Below are 13,239 nucleotides of genomic sequence, written 5' to 3'. Positions count from 1 at the left end.
ATCTACATTTAGAAAAGTAACATTCACATGTACGCATTTAATTCTATATCAATATATTTTATGCTGTTTTTTTCCCATGCAATGTTATTCTTTCATTATCAAATGGAAATTGCCGTTATCCTCTTTTGAGCTAGTTTTCATTTTATTTTTGATTTGACCTTGAAAGAATGTTATGTTTTACACACTGCACATTTTTTCTTATTTTGTGGTTATTCAACGAAGCCGAGAGAGACCAGAATTGCCATCTTATATGCTGTTTAACTATTCTAGATAAGACGAGTTCAAGTTATTACAATTGGTTCATTCGGGACCTAAACACATTTTTACAGTTTAGATTTTCATGTACATCTGATTGTATGTTTGCCTTAAATTTTGATAGTGTGTTTTCAGGCTGAGTCGTGTACAAAGATAAAGATAACAACATTTACCCCGCTTCTACTGGTCGATCATCAACACATCGCACAACATCGTACCGTCTGACATTTGCAAGACAAATATATTCGTATTTTTTGTACATTGGAATGCTGTCAAATACTAAGACCTGTATCCTATATTTTTGTTTGTTGTTTTTGTAGTTAGGAACATGAAATTAGTGAATAATTGATTAACTCACGACATAGAGTGAGTAATATACATTTTATTCGGCCATATAGTTGAAAATAGGTAAATCTATACTATAAGAAGTATAATAAAATATCTGCTCTTTAAATTGGAGAACGCTGTCAGGCCAGCTGTCATGATCGTAACAATAATAAAAAATTTGTTGCCCTGGCAGTAAAAAATCAGACGCCTTGAAATATTTTGGGCTCTGCATGAAGCCTGAATGCCAGGTGTTGGCTCCTTTTAAGGAAAACCTTGATACTACTAGAGTGCAAAATATGCTTTAAAGCGTACATAACGAAGGTACCACACCCACTTTTTTCTAATTGGAAATAATTTTCAGATTTTATTTGACAAGCTTTTATTATTCCTTCAATACAAAATAGTGGACTTACTTAAAAAAAAGATGATAAACTAATTCCAGACCTGCCAGCAATGTCCTCAACATATATTCCATGTCAAATTTGGCAGTGCATCTAGCATGACTTGATTCCCAGGGCTTGAGTCATAGAGAAAAGATGAATTCAAGTTACTTTTGCATTTGGCCCAATAGTTTCTCCCAGATCGCAGTTTGGACTTATTTGTTCAAACCTTTGAACAGCCGGTTAAGCCATCGCTTGGTTAACTTTTAAGGCTATATGTCGACATTTTAGAAGAAAATTGAAAAACATCTTTGAGTTAAGGACTGCCTTTATAGTGAAATAAAAAATCCCATCAAGACAAATATTTTGAATCAAGATCTAACCAGCAGATAGGTTAACAGCCGGTTAAAGATTCGAGCAACTGGGCCATAATTGCCCGACAGTTGCTAAAGGATGTACAGTACAGCAGCTGTGTCATAGAATTCTTCATAAAAAGTAATAAAAGTAGTCATACAATAATCTGAAAGTCTTGAGAAAGGTTTGCGTTACTACCATATTGCCACATTACAAAAGTCTGTATTGATCTTTCGGTTCCAATTCTTTCGCTTAATCGAATCGGAGACAGATCAGAATCGTACGGATTAATCGATTCTGCTTCAGCTGTCCGATTCCCATCACTAATATGGACTGCAGGATCAATATTTTCAAAATTGGCTAAAATAATCAAGCACACAAGTATATATCTTATTTGCTGAATTTCTATCGGATACAGTAATGTTTGAAAAAATATAGTTTAATTAAGTTCACTTTGATGAACAATATTTGTTTCAAACGTACAGAACTACCTGAAATCAGACGACTCAATCAAATCGAGTCTGTTGTTAACTTGCTAAGTTACATTTTATGCTTCCAAAGGATCTTCTTCATTTTAAGAACGCCATTGTGGTACTTAAAGGATATAATTCCTGGAAAGAGACTAATAGATCATTTGTCTTTTGAGGATGCTACAATATACATTTGCTACTACCCATCCGGGAAATTTATGTTATGCACATCATTGTCTTTCCTACTTGCAGACTACTCTGAGCGATCCAAGCAGATAGACGCCTGATGAAAAAGGGCCTTGCCTGGTATTTGCTTTTTGTCTTAAAGTGTACGTATCAACAAATCATTACATATTCCAGCAATTTCCTAGGGCATTGCTTATTTGTTATTCAAAAGTGTATAGATACAAACATGTTTACACTACGAACGATTTCCTTCCTTCTAACCTGAACTTTGTCTCCTGCGAAGCAGATTATTATTTTCTTACAATTTTTACGAGTTGTTAAATATGTATTATCTAAGAAACTGTTTTGTAAGAAAAATATTTCACGCTTAATGGAATCGGCATTTAGATTTGAGTCTCCACATTGCTTTACGTTTGGAATAGTGCTTGGAGAAGAACTTTACCACCTTACGTTTGGCACAGTGTTGAGAGCAGAACTGTACCGTTCTCTAACTGGTGTCTTATGTTTGGCACAGTGTTGAGAGCAAAATTATATCATATTATCACATGTTTGACGTCGCGGGAGTGTAAAAAAGACATTAAATGAAAATGATAATACACTAGTGCAATAAAGCTTTGACGTCGACGTCATTTATAGTGTAGGAGACGTTGGTCAAATCAACGTGTTCATATAGTAAAATAAAGTAGAATTTTTGATGTTTCGACAGGAAAGGCTAACATGTGATAAAAAGAATATTACATTTGTGACAAAAAGAATATTACATTTGTGACTTTCCACATTAAATTTATTAAACTCGTTGAATAAAATTGATAAAATGCTCGACAGAGCCTCGCATTTTATTATTTTATTAAACTTGTTTCATAAATTCAATATAAAAAGACACTCATGTAATATCCTCTTTATATCCACAGTGTCTTATGTTTGGCACAGTGTTAAGAGCAAAATTATATCATAATATCCACAGTGTCTTATGTTTGGCACAGTGTTGAGAGCAGGTTTTTATCATAATATCCACAGTGTCATGTTTGGCACAGGGCTGGTAACAGAACTATACTATAATCTCCACTGCGTATTATGTTTGTCACAGTGTTGGGAACTATACCATAATCTCCACAGCGTATTATGTTTAGTCAGAGTAGAACTATATCATTATCTCCAGTGTCTTATGTTTGGGACAGTGTTCAGAGCAGAAGTATACCATAATCTCCACAATGTCTTATGTTTGACACAGTGTTGAGAGCAGAATTACATTATAATGCCCACAGTGTCTCATGTTTGCAACAGTGTTGGGAACTATACCATATTCTCCACACTCCACAGCGTATTATGTTTGGTGAGAGCAGAACTATATCATAATCTCCAGTGTCTTACGTTTTGCACAGTGTTGAGAGCAGAACTATACCGTAGTCTCCACAGTGTCTTACGTTTTGATACAGTGTTGAGAGCAGAACTAGACCTCACTCTTCACAGTGTTTTATGTTTGGCACAGTGTTGAGAGCAGAACTATACCGTAGTCTCCAAGTATCTTAGGTTTGATACAGTATTGAGAGCAGAACTATACCTATACTATTGAGAGCATGACTATTACATAATCTCCACGGTGTCTTGTTGAGTGCAGATCTTTACCATAGTCTCCGCAGTGTCTTATGTTTGGCTCAATGTTGAGTGCAGAACTTTAACTCACTCTTTATAGTGTCTTATGTTTGGCAAAGTTTTGAGAGCAGAACTATACCTCACTCTTCACAGTATCTTATGTTTGGCACAGTTTTGAGAGCAGGACTATAACATAATCTCCACGGTGTCTTGTTGAGTGCAGAACTATACCATAGTCTCCACAGTGTCTTACGTTTTGATACAGTGTTGAGAGAAGAACTAGACCTCACTCTTCACAGTGTTTTATGTTTGGCACAGTGTTGAGAGCAGAACTATACCGTAGTCTCCAAGTATCTTAGGTTTGATACAGTATTGAGAGCAGAACTATACCTATACTATTGAGAGCATGACTATTACATAATCTCCACGGTGTCTTGTTGAGTGCAGATCTTTACCATAGTCTCCGCAGTGTCTTATGTTTGGCTCAATGTTGAGTGCAGAACTTTAACTCACTCTTTATAGTGTCTTATGTTTGGCAAAGTTTTGAGAGCAGAACTATACCTCACTCTTCACAGTATCTTATGTTTGGCACAGTTTTGAGAGCAGGACTATAACATAATCTCCACGGTGTCTTGTTGAGTGCAGAACTTTACCATAGTCTCCGCAGTGTCTTATATTTAGCACAGTGTTGAGAGCAGAACTATACCGTAGTCTCCAAGTATCTTACGTTTGATACAGTATTGAGAGCAGAACTATACTTCAGTCTCCACTGTGTCTTATGTTTAGCACAGTGTTGAGAGCAGGACTATAACATAATCTCCACGGTGTATTGTTGAGTGCAGAACTTAATATAGAACTAAATATAGTCTCCGCAGTGTCTTATGTTTGGCTCAATGTTAAATGCAGAACTTTACCACAGTCTCCACAGTACCTTACGTTTGAAACAATATTGAGTACAGTATCTTCTGTGATTTAATATTATTAGGAGAAAAGAAATCGAGGATAATCAACATAAATTTAAAAACATTTCTTTTCAGTAAAATAAAAATGTTTAGAATAAATAGAATTAAATGAATTCAGGTGCGGGCTAGGAAGAACAGAGCTCGAAAACAGAAGCAACAACAACAGCAGCAACAAAGTCATTTGTCGGTTATTCCAGAAATAAGAACACTTGAAATGTCCAAAAGCACTGAAGGCAAGTATTTATATATTGTCTTTAGGTAAAACGTTTTTAATGTCGTATTGTGATAGCCTTTTGACAACCTATTTTCTTCCAAATGTACGATATTGATGGATATGCCAAATACTGTTGTCTTGTATATAAATATCACAGAAGTGTGTCACTAGGTCAAATAATAAAAACACCTTATTTAATGAAACGTGGTAAGAATGTTTTTCTCTATTTGTCCAACTTAACCTGACCTAAAGAAGGTCAAATAATAGAAAACGTTGTAAGTTTATCATATTTCTATTCGGTCTGCACGATACCTGGTCAGAATGTTTGTTGTATAAAGTCTAGGCCAAGTATCAAAAACTAGATCAGTTGGTCAAGAGAAAAAACAAAACTACTGTATGTCGGATTTGCTACTTGTGACCTGAGCAAACCACCTTAGCAACCTTCAGAAACCTCTATCTTGACATGGGAATATATTTGTATTTATATGTACACATGTGCGTTTCAATAATTTTGTACATATGCACTTATTGCCAAAACATTGCAATATTCTTGATGTATTTAGATGAGAATGCCTGTTAAACGTTTGCAAAGAAATAAAAGAAAATTGTTTGCAACAATTTATTAGTGCCTAAAAGAGCATAAAATCCAAAAATAACATGTAGCTATTCATTAGAATATATCTTTACATCCATAATTAACTTCATGCCAAACTTACATTTCGTATGAACTAAACTCTTACATATTTCATAGAAGGCAAACACATGGTGTAATATGACAAAACTACGACACTTACCGGCCAAGTAAACATGGTTTGATAAACTGAAAAAAGTCACCCTTGAGAAATTTAACGATTTTTTTTCTTCTTTGCCAAAATATCCAAATAAATGACATTTATATTTTCAATGACAGTCTCACATTGTCATTTCTTGTCACCAGTGGAGTTTACTCTCTAAATTTGAAGTATTACGGGAAAATTCACGTGAATTTTATCGGGAGCGACTCAAAACCCATTTCGTCTACAATTTCCTACATGTATGCGAATGTATGAGTGAAGTGAAATACTGTATCTACCCCCCCCCCACCCCCCCAAAAAAAAACAACAACAAAAAAACAAGCAAAAACGATGAATTGGTATCCCCCGCCGAAAGGGTCTGTGCTGAGGAATGGCAAAAAATATATCCAGCAAAAAGTTAAGAATGTTACAAAAAATTAAATTAAATAATTTCATTAGTCAAAATCAAATTAACAGAAAATGAATAATGTTTTTTTTTTGCTGGGGGTGTGTGTGTGGGGGGTGGGGGGTGGGGGGGGGTGGGGAGCGTGGGGTGAGGGTACACAACTTTACATGTCGATTATAAATATTGGTGGAAAATTAAAAAAAAATGGGGAGGGGGAGAAGTGGTGGGGGTTGGGAGGGGGAGGGTGTGTGACCAAGGCAAGGTGGTGACCAGGTGTGGGTACACAACTTCACATGTTTATAATAAATGTTCATGGAAAAGAATGAAAGAAGTTTAATGAAACTCTTCCAACTGGTTGGTTTGTTATGTACAGATCTGTGGATTTCTAAACAATTAAAGGGCAATAACTGAATGGAAAATTGACCAATAAAAAAAGAAAATGACGGGCATCATCAAAGTATGTTGGTTCATATTTATTTCAAGTTTCATGAAATTCTACAAACTTGTTACTGAGAAATGGCTGCAGACGTGTATTTTTCATTAAATCAAGGGCAATAACTCTAAGGGAAATTGAGCAATCAAAAATAAAAACTTGACGGGCATCATTGCAGTATGTTGGCTCATGTTTATTTCAAGTTTGATGAAATTCTACATACTTGTTACTGAGAAATGGCTGCAGACGTGTATTTTTCATTAAATCAAGGGCAATAACTCTAAGGGAAATTGAGCAATCAAAAATAAAAACTTGACGGGCATCATTGCAGTATGTTGGCTCATGTTTATTTCAAGTTTGATGAAATTCTACCTGCTAGTTACTGAGAAATGGCTGCGGACGGACATTTTTGTGCATTTTTCATTAAATCAAGGGCAATAACTCTAAGGGAAATTGACCAATCGAAAAAAATAAAAAACTTGAAGGGCATCATTGCAGTATCTTGGTTCATGTCTATTTCAAGTTTGATGAAATTCTACCTGCTAGTTACTGAGAAATGGCTGCGGACGGACATTTTATATTAAATCAAGGGCAGTAACTCTAAGGGAAATTGACCAATCAAAAAACAAACTTGACGGGCATCATCGCAGTATGTTGGTTCATGTTTATTTCAAGTTTCATGAAATTCTACCAGGTAGTTACTGAGAATTGGCTGCGGACGGACGGACAGACTGACGGACGGACAACGCCATTTCAATACCCCCCCGCCCACCCTCTCCCGATTTCATCGGCGGGGGATAAAAAAAAACAACAAACAAACGAAACAATAACAGTGAACCTGTTATTTAGATTTACTGTAAACAGTTAAAAAATGTAAATTGTTTCACTTTTAACCTATCAAAGTTGTAAACACTCATAAATTCAGTTCTATCCAATCCTCGATGAATAAGTTGTAAACAAACAAGATCTTTTAAACATCGATGAAATTCAGGCACCAATCCCACCATGCCCTTTGTTCAATTTAACATCATTTCCAAACGCATAGTTAAAAAATAACCTGTATTTTAGCGTCCTTACTGAAGTATTTACAGTCCGCCACATATCCAATTTCTTTCACAATGGTCAGTTTTCAATAAACAATATTTACCATATTGCGTCCCGGTTGTGTATGCAAGAGAATTTAAATTCTTTTTCTCCGAAAGAAACTTGTGACGTTTGAGACAAATGACGTAATCTTGCTATGGCCATATGCAGATTTATACGAGCCGCACAAGGGAAACATAACCTAGATGTAAATACACAATCAGCCGATAGAAGATAGAAATCTTGACCTATGTCACGCAAGAATTATACTTTACTTTTTGAAACATGCTTGACTGCTTATCATTTTATTAACCTACGTATCTGTTTTATTTCATTTTTTTAAATTTTGCTGTTTATATGGAAGCATCTCCTTTTAAGCTCGTGACTTACTCTTGTTCCGAAGGCTCTTTAAAAGCAAAATCGGACTGCAAACCCATTCACTCTATTTATTATTATTGTTATTATTATTATTATTATTATACCACATTTATATTTGACTTAAATAACTGGTATGAAGTCCAGAGAGCAGTCATAGATCGTAAAACTTTAAGTTATTTATAACCGCCGATTTCCATTTTAAAAATATCGCCCGAACTATCATTTTATCAACTTTTATTGTCCATGAGAGCAACGATGGCCAGAAACAGATTTAAACATATAAATACTATTTTCAAATCATTCATGAATAATTTACGGTAATGCGAGCTGAAACATATTTTTTCCGTAAAATGCTTTAGTCTTACCTTAGCCGCCTACTCTTGAAACTTCCAGTCAGAGTTTTTACCAAAGGTTTGATATTTTCTTTTTGTTTCTGGTCATTATATTTTTGTATCGTATATTTTCCTGTTGAATTTGCAGTCTGGAGTATGCTTTAAAATTTCTTAGGGTATGTGCGTAATCGTCGCAAGTGTTACGTAGCTTCTGGTTTCTTCCGGATTAAATGAGCAGATATTAGTGTAAAGTACTTTGAGAGAGAGAGAGAGAGAGAGAGAGAGAGAGAGATTTAATATAACTATGCATACCAAATCTGAACCTGAAAGAAATATAATGCATTATAGCTGACGAAGGTTTTCATATATTCGCCGAAACCTAAACCGAAATAAAAGGAAACCGAAACAAAAACATGCGTGCACGTTGGGGTCCTAAATTGGGCTGAAGATGATTAAAAAGAATATTTTTCTTTGCTCATGCAAAATGTATGTCAAATAATCATATAGGCTTATTGCCGTGCAATTCCGCGGGAATTTAAAATCTCTCTATGTATACAAATATGTATATATTATGCGTAATATGTTATCCGTTTCTTAGGCCAACATTTTTTTATTTTCTGGTTTACGGGAGATTTCTAAAAAAAATTTGGGTCGGGGGGGGGGGGGGGGGGGGGGGGGGGGGGGGGGGGGGGGGGGGGGGACAAATAAAAATAAAAATAAAAGTCCCAATTTTGAGCAGTCGACCAAATAAATAAAAATAAAACGTCCAAAAGTATACAATTTTTTTATTTTTTGTAAACCACAGAAAACAAGCTTGCAAGCTTAAATTGCATACACACTCACAAATGAACTATTCTGAACTGGTTTATATCTCATCATCTCGGTATACTGTTGTTTTCTTTTTGTGTAGCTTGTATGAAATTGAATAATGCCATTTTCAAAGTCATCAAGGATACCACTATTTGTGTTTTTGTATGTATCTATTTTGTAGTAAAATAGACATATGGAAACATTTTTCATAATAAAATATACATATACCACAGTTGACATTGTCATATCATAAGAACACTGCATAATTTATTATATAAACATGAATAAAAACTGCTATTAAAATGGGGATATACAATGACTACTGAAAATGTGTTTAAGCAATTATTTTTCTGTATGTTTTCCGAATACTTACTGGTTTAGAGCATGAATTGAAAAATGGCGTTTCTGTGGAACATATATTAAAAATGATATTTCTTTATTAGATCCGGGTCCTAAATATAACTTAAAAATATAGAAATATTAATTTAGTAAATCTAAATATTTCTATTTCTAAATGGTCACGATGACCTTTGTAAGTTTAGACATATTTTAAGTCTCATCGGCGCAAATAAATATTTCGAGTAGTAGACATCTAACCTTTTTATGTTAAAAATAATTTTTCCTTGCCCTGTCCGTTCAGATTAATGTGATCGAAAGGGAAAATCCTGACGGACTGCGAAGTTAAGTTTTCACTTTTATTCATTAAATACATAAAAATACTTCCGAGAGGTTATATCTATTTAGGTTACATCAACTGAAGTGAAGTCAATTTCAGAAAAAAATATAAGAAGAATGCCAATGTGTTATTAAAATAACGAGACGTTCGCACACACATTTGTTTTTCTTTTCAGAAATCTCCTTGTTTTTTTTTTTGTTAATTATTTATTTATTTATTTTTTATGTTGAGGTGGCCTGACATAAATTCCTCCAAGTATTAATTTGATACGATAACAAACACAGTCTTGTCAAATATTAACTCGGGCATTTTAATTTTAAGTTGACCCCTAGTTTATTGCGCTACGGGTGTCGCCATATTGGAAAGTCGACGTAACGTCATATAGCATTACAGTCTATGGGGAAATAAGAAAAATGCAAGATTATTTCTTTAAAATACACTTTATTGAAAAAATGAATATAAATACGTACTTTTGGACGACTTTACCGATACTGATAATTCAGAAACGAGGTAAACGTAATAGGTGGAACAGACTTTAAATCATTTCCTTTTATTTTCAATAGTTCAGAACTTCTTAATAATCCAGTGAATGATAACAATAAAGCACATATTGTTCTCCGAGACGTGATATTACCATGCGTATATAAACTCTTATAAACTGAAGAAAGAAGATCTACGGTTACATGCTCTTTCTTTACGACAGGCCTAGCAAGTGAACGCTTTGCATTGCTGCCTGTAACACATTATAAACTAATGAAGATTTAGTAGGTGAACTTAAACCATTTATTTCGTGAACCCACTTTATAGCGTTGTAAGATTTTTCAATCGGTTTTGCCGAAGAAGCACTTTGAATTAATGAAGTTAGATAAATGGATACCGGTTATGGCCTGGCGGGCAAATTGTCCCCACTACCAAGACTATTTGAAAAGCCGACCTTTTCCATCTGTTAAACGCGCTGTTGTAACCTTTACACGTACTGTCATCTCTGGAATGCTTAATATCTCGGGCAGTAGGGTCACTTTGTCCACCAGAACATTCGGCAAGGCTTCAATTTCGTTCTTGTGACACTGTAAAATTAACGTATTACATAATTTTAAATTATATGTTTCAACATTTTGCTAATTATTAAATATTATACATTAGGATATATAAAATCAACTATTACGATATAAGTACATGTAATTGTAACATGTAACAAAACAGTTATAGCTTAACACCAAAAAAAAGATGTCTATAACATAAGAAAAAAAATCACTATTTTTCTATTTCTTACCTGATTAAGTTTAAAAACTTTTATAATTTATTTTAATGTGTAAATGGCAAAACCAGCAGTGTACCAAGGCTATTATCAAAGTATTCTCATGGCAGCAAAGCCAAGCTATTCTCATAGCTGCAAAGCCAAGCTATTCTCACGGCTGCAAAACCGGGCTATTCTCATGGCTGCAAGGCCAAATTAGGATCACAGCTGCAAAATCAGGCTATTATAATAGCTGCAAAGCCAACCGATACTATTTTCGACACTTAAAACTTTTAAAGGAAAAAGAGGAATAAATCATAATTATAACTAAACCGGATAGCCAGCATATTTAAACACACATCCTTATTCCCGAAAATACCTTTGCCATTTTTACAACAATTGTAAAATTCCTTTTTTGTTGGTAAATGCATCCATTCAAGAATATGGTTTGTAAAAAAAAACATTTGGACATAAAACTGGCCAGTTATTAGCGAATGTCCAGTGGGTAATAATAAGAACACCTTGAACTTTATCTACAACCATTTTCTTAAGTACTCTATGAACTAATGATATCGGTGGAACAAAAAGTCCGATTTTTCCGGACCAATCTTCTGTGAATGCGTCTATACCGCTTGAATTAATATTCCAAAATCTAGAATAAAGAAACTGGCAATTTAGTATTGTGATCAGAAGCGAACCAGTCAACTTCTAGCGGACCCCATTTACTCTGTACTATATCAAAAATGAAAAAGAAATACCACAGTCATCAAAGTCGCAAATATTAGAAAGAAAGTCTGCTTTTTCGTTCTCTGACCTAGGTATCCATTCAATATCAATGATAGTTGATTTTTTTACGCAAAATTTGTATATGTCTAAAGCTATAGTCTGCAAATCATAAATCATCGAACCTTTGCCTACGATTTTGCTCACTGACTGGTTGTCTGTTGTCTGAAACCATTTAACTCTTTAATATCATAGCAAATGATCTAAAGATTTCAAAACTCTATAAACTGCCATGAGTTCTCTCCATGTGGAGGAACGTAAAGACTCTACCGGTGACCACATACCGTGTATTTATTATCCCCCGCCGATGAAATCGGGAGGTGGGTATTGAAATGGCGTTGTCCGTCCGTCCGTCCGTCCGTCCGCAGCCATTTCTCAGTAACTAGCAGGTACAATTTCATGAAACTTGAAATAAACATGAACCAACATACTGCGATGATGCCCGTCAAGTTTTTTTTTTTGATTGGTCAATTTCCCTTAGAGTTATTGCCCTTGATTTAATGAAAAATGCCCAAAAATGTCCGTCTGCAGCCATTTCTCAGTAACTATCAGGTAGAATTTCATAAAACTTGAAATAAACATGCACCAACATACTGCGATGATGCTTGTCAAGTTTTTTTTATCGGATTGGTCAATTTCCCTTAGAGTAATTGCCCTTGATTTAATGAAAAATCAACGTCTGCAGCCATTTCTCAGTAACCAGCTGGTAGAATTTCATGAAACTTGAAATGAGTATGAACCAACATTATTTCGATGATGCCGGTCATTTTCTTTTTTCAATTGGTCAATTTTCCTTAGAGTTATTGCCCTTTAATTGTTTAAAAATGTACAGATTTGTACATAACAAACCAACTCATTGGTAGAATTTCATTAAACTTCTTTCATTCTTTTCCTTAAACATTTAGTATAAACATGTGAAGTTTTGTACCCACACCTGGTCACCATATTGCCTTGGTCACACCCCCTCCCCCTCCACCCCCCAAAAATAATTCATTTTTATCATTTTTTTTCAAACCTTCCATGAATATTTATAAGCATGCAAGGTTGTACTGTTCCCCCACCTCACTCTCCACTCGGTCTTGCCCACCACCCCGATCATGCATCCCCATCCCCCACCCAGATTTTTTTTTTCATTTTTAATTTTCCATCAATATTTATAATCAACAGGTGAAATGTTGTACCCTCACCCGGTCAACCCCGCTCCCCCCCCCCCCCCCCCCCCCCCACTCCCTCCTCCCAAAAAAAAAGCATTCATTTTCTGTTAAAATGATTTTGACTAATGAAATTATTTGCTTCTTCGTAACATCCTTTACTTTTTGCCAGAAATATTTTTTTGCCATTTCTCACCTAAAGCCCTTTCGGCGGGGGATACCAATTCATCGAATTTGCTTGTTATTATATGCACTTACTTCGTAACCACCGTAAGCTAGAGAACTTTCATCTGAATAAAAATCTTTGTAGAAGAGAAACAATCAAAACGTTTTCTAGAATTCAAATGAAGTAACTCTCTTTTCCAGAATTCTAACTGCTCCTTACTCGCTGGAGACAATTTTACATAATAATCCCAGTGAGGGACTGTAGCTATGT

This window comes from Mercenaria mercenaria, unplaced genomic scaffold (assembly GCF_021730395.1).
Source record: "Mercenaria mercenaria strain notata unplaced genomic scaffold, MADL_Memer_1 contig_1987, whole genome shotgun sequence".
NCBI classification, from domain to species: domain Eukaryota; kingdom Metazoa; phylum Mollusca; class Bivalvia; order Venerida; family Veneridae; genus Mercenaria; species Mercenaria mercenaria.
This window is presented reverse-complemented; position numbering follows the sequence as displayed.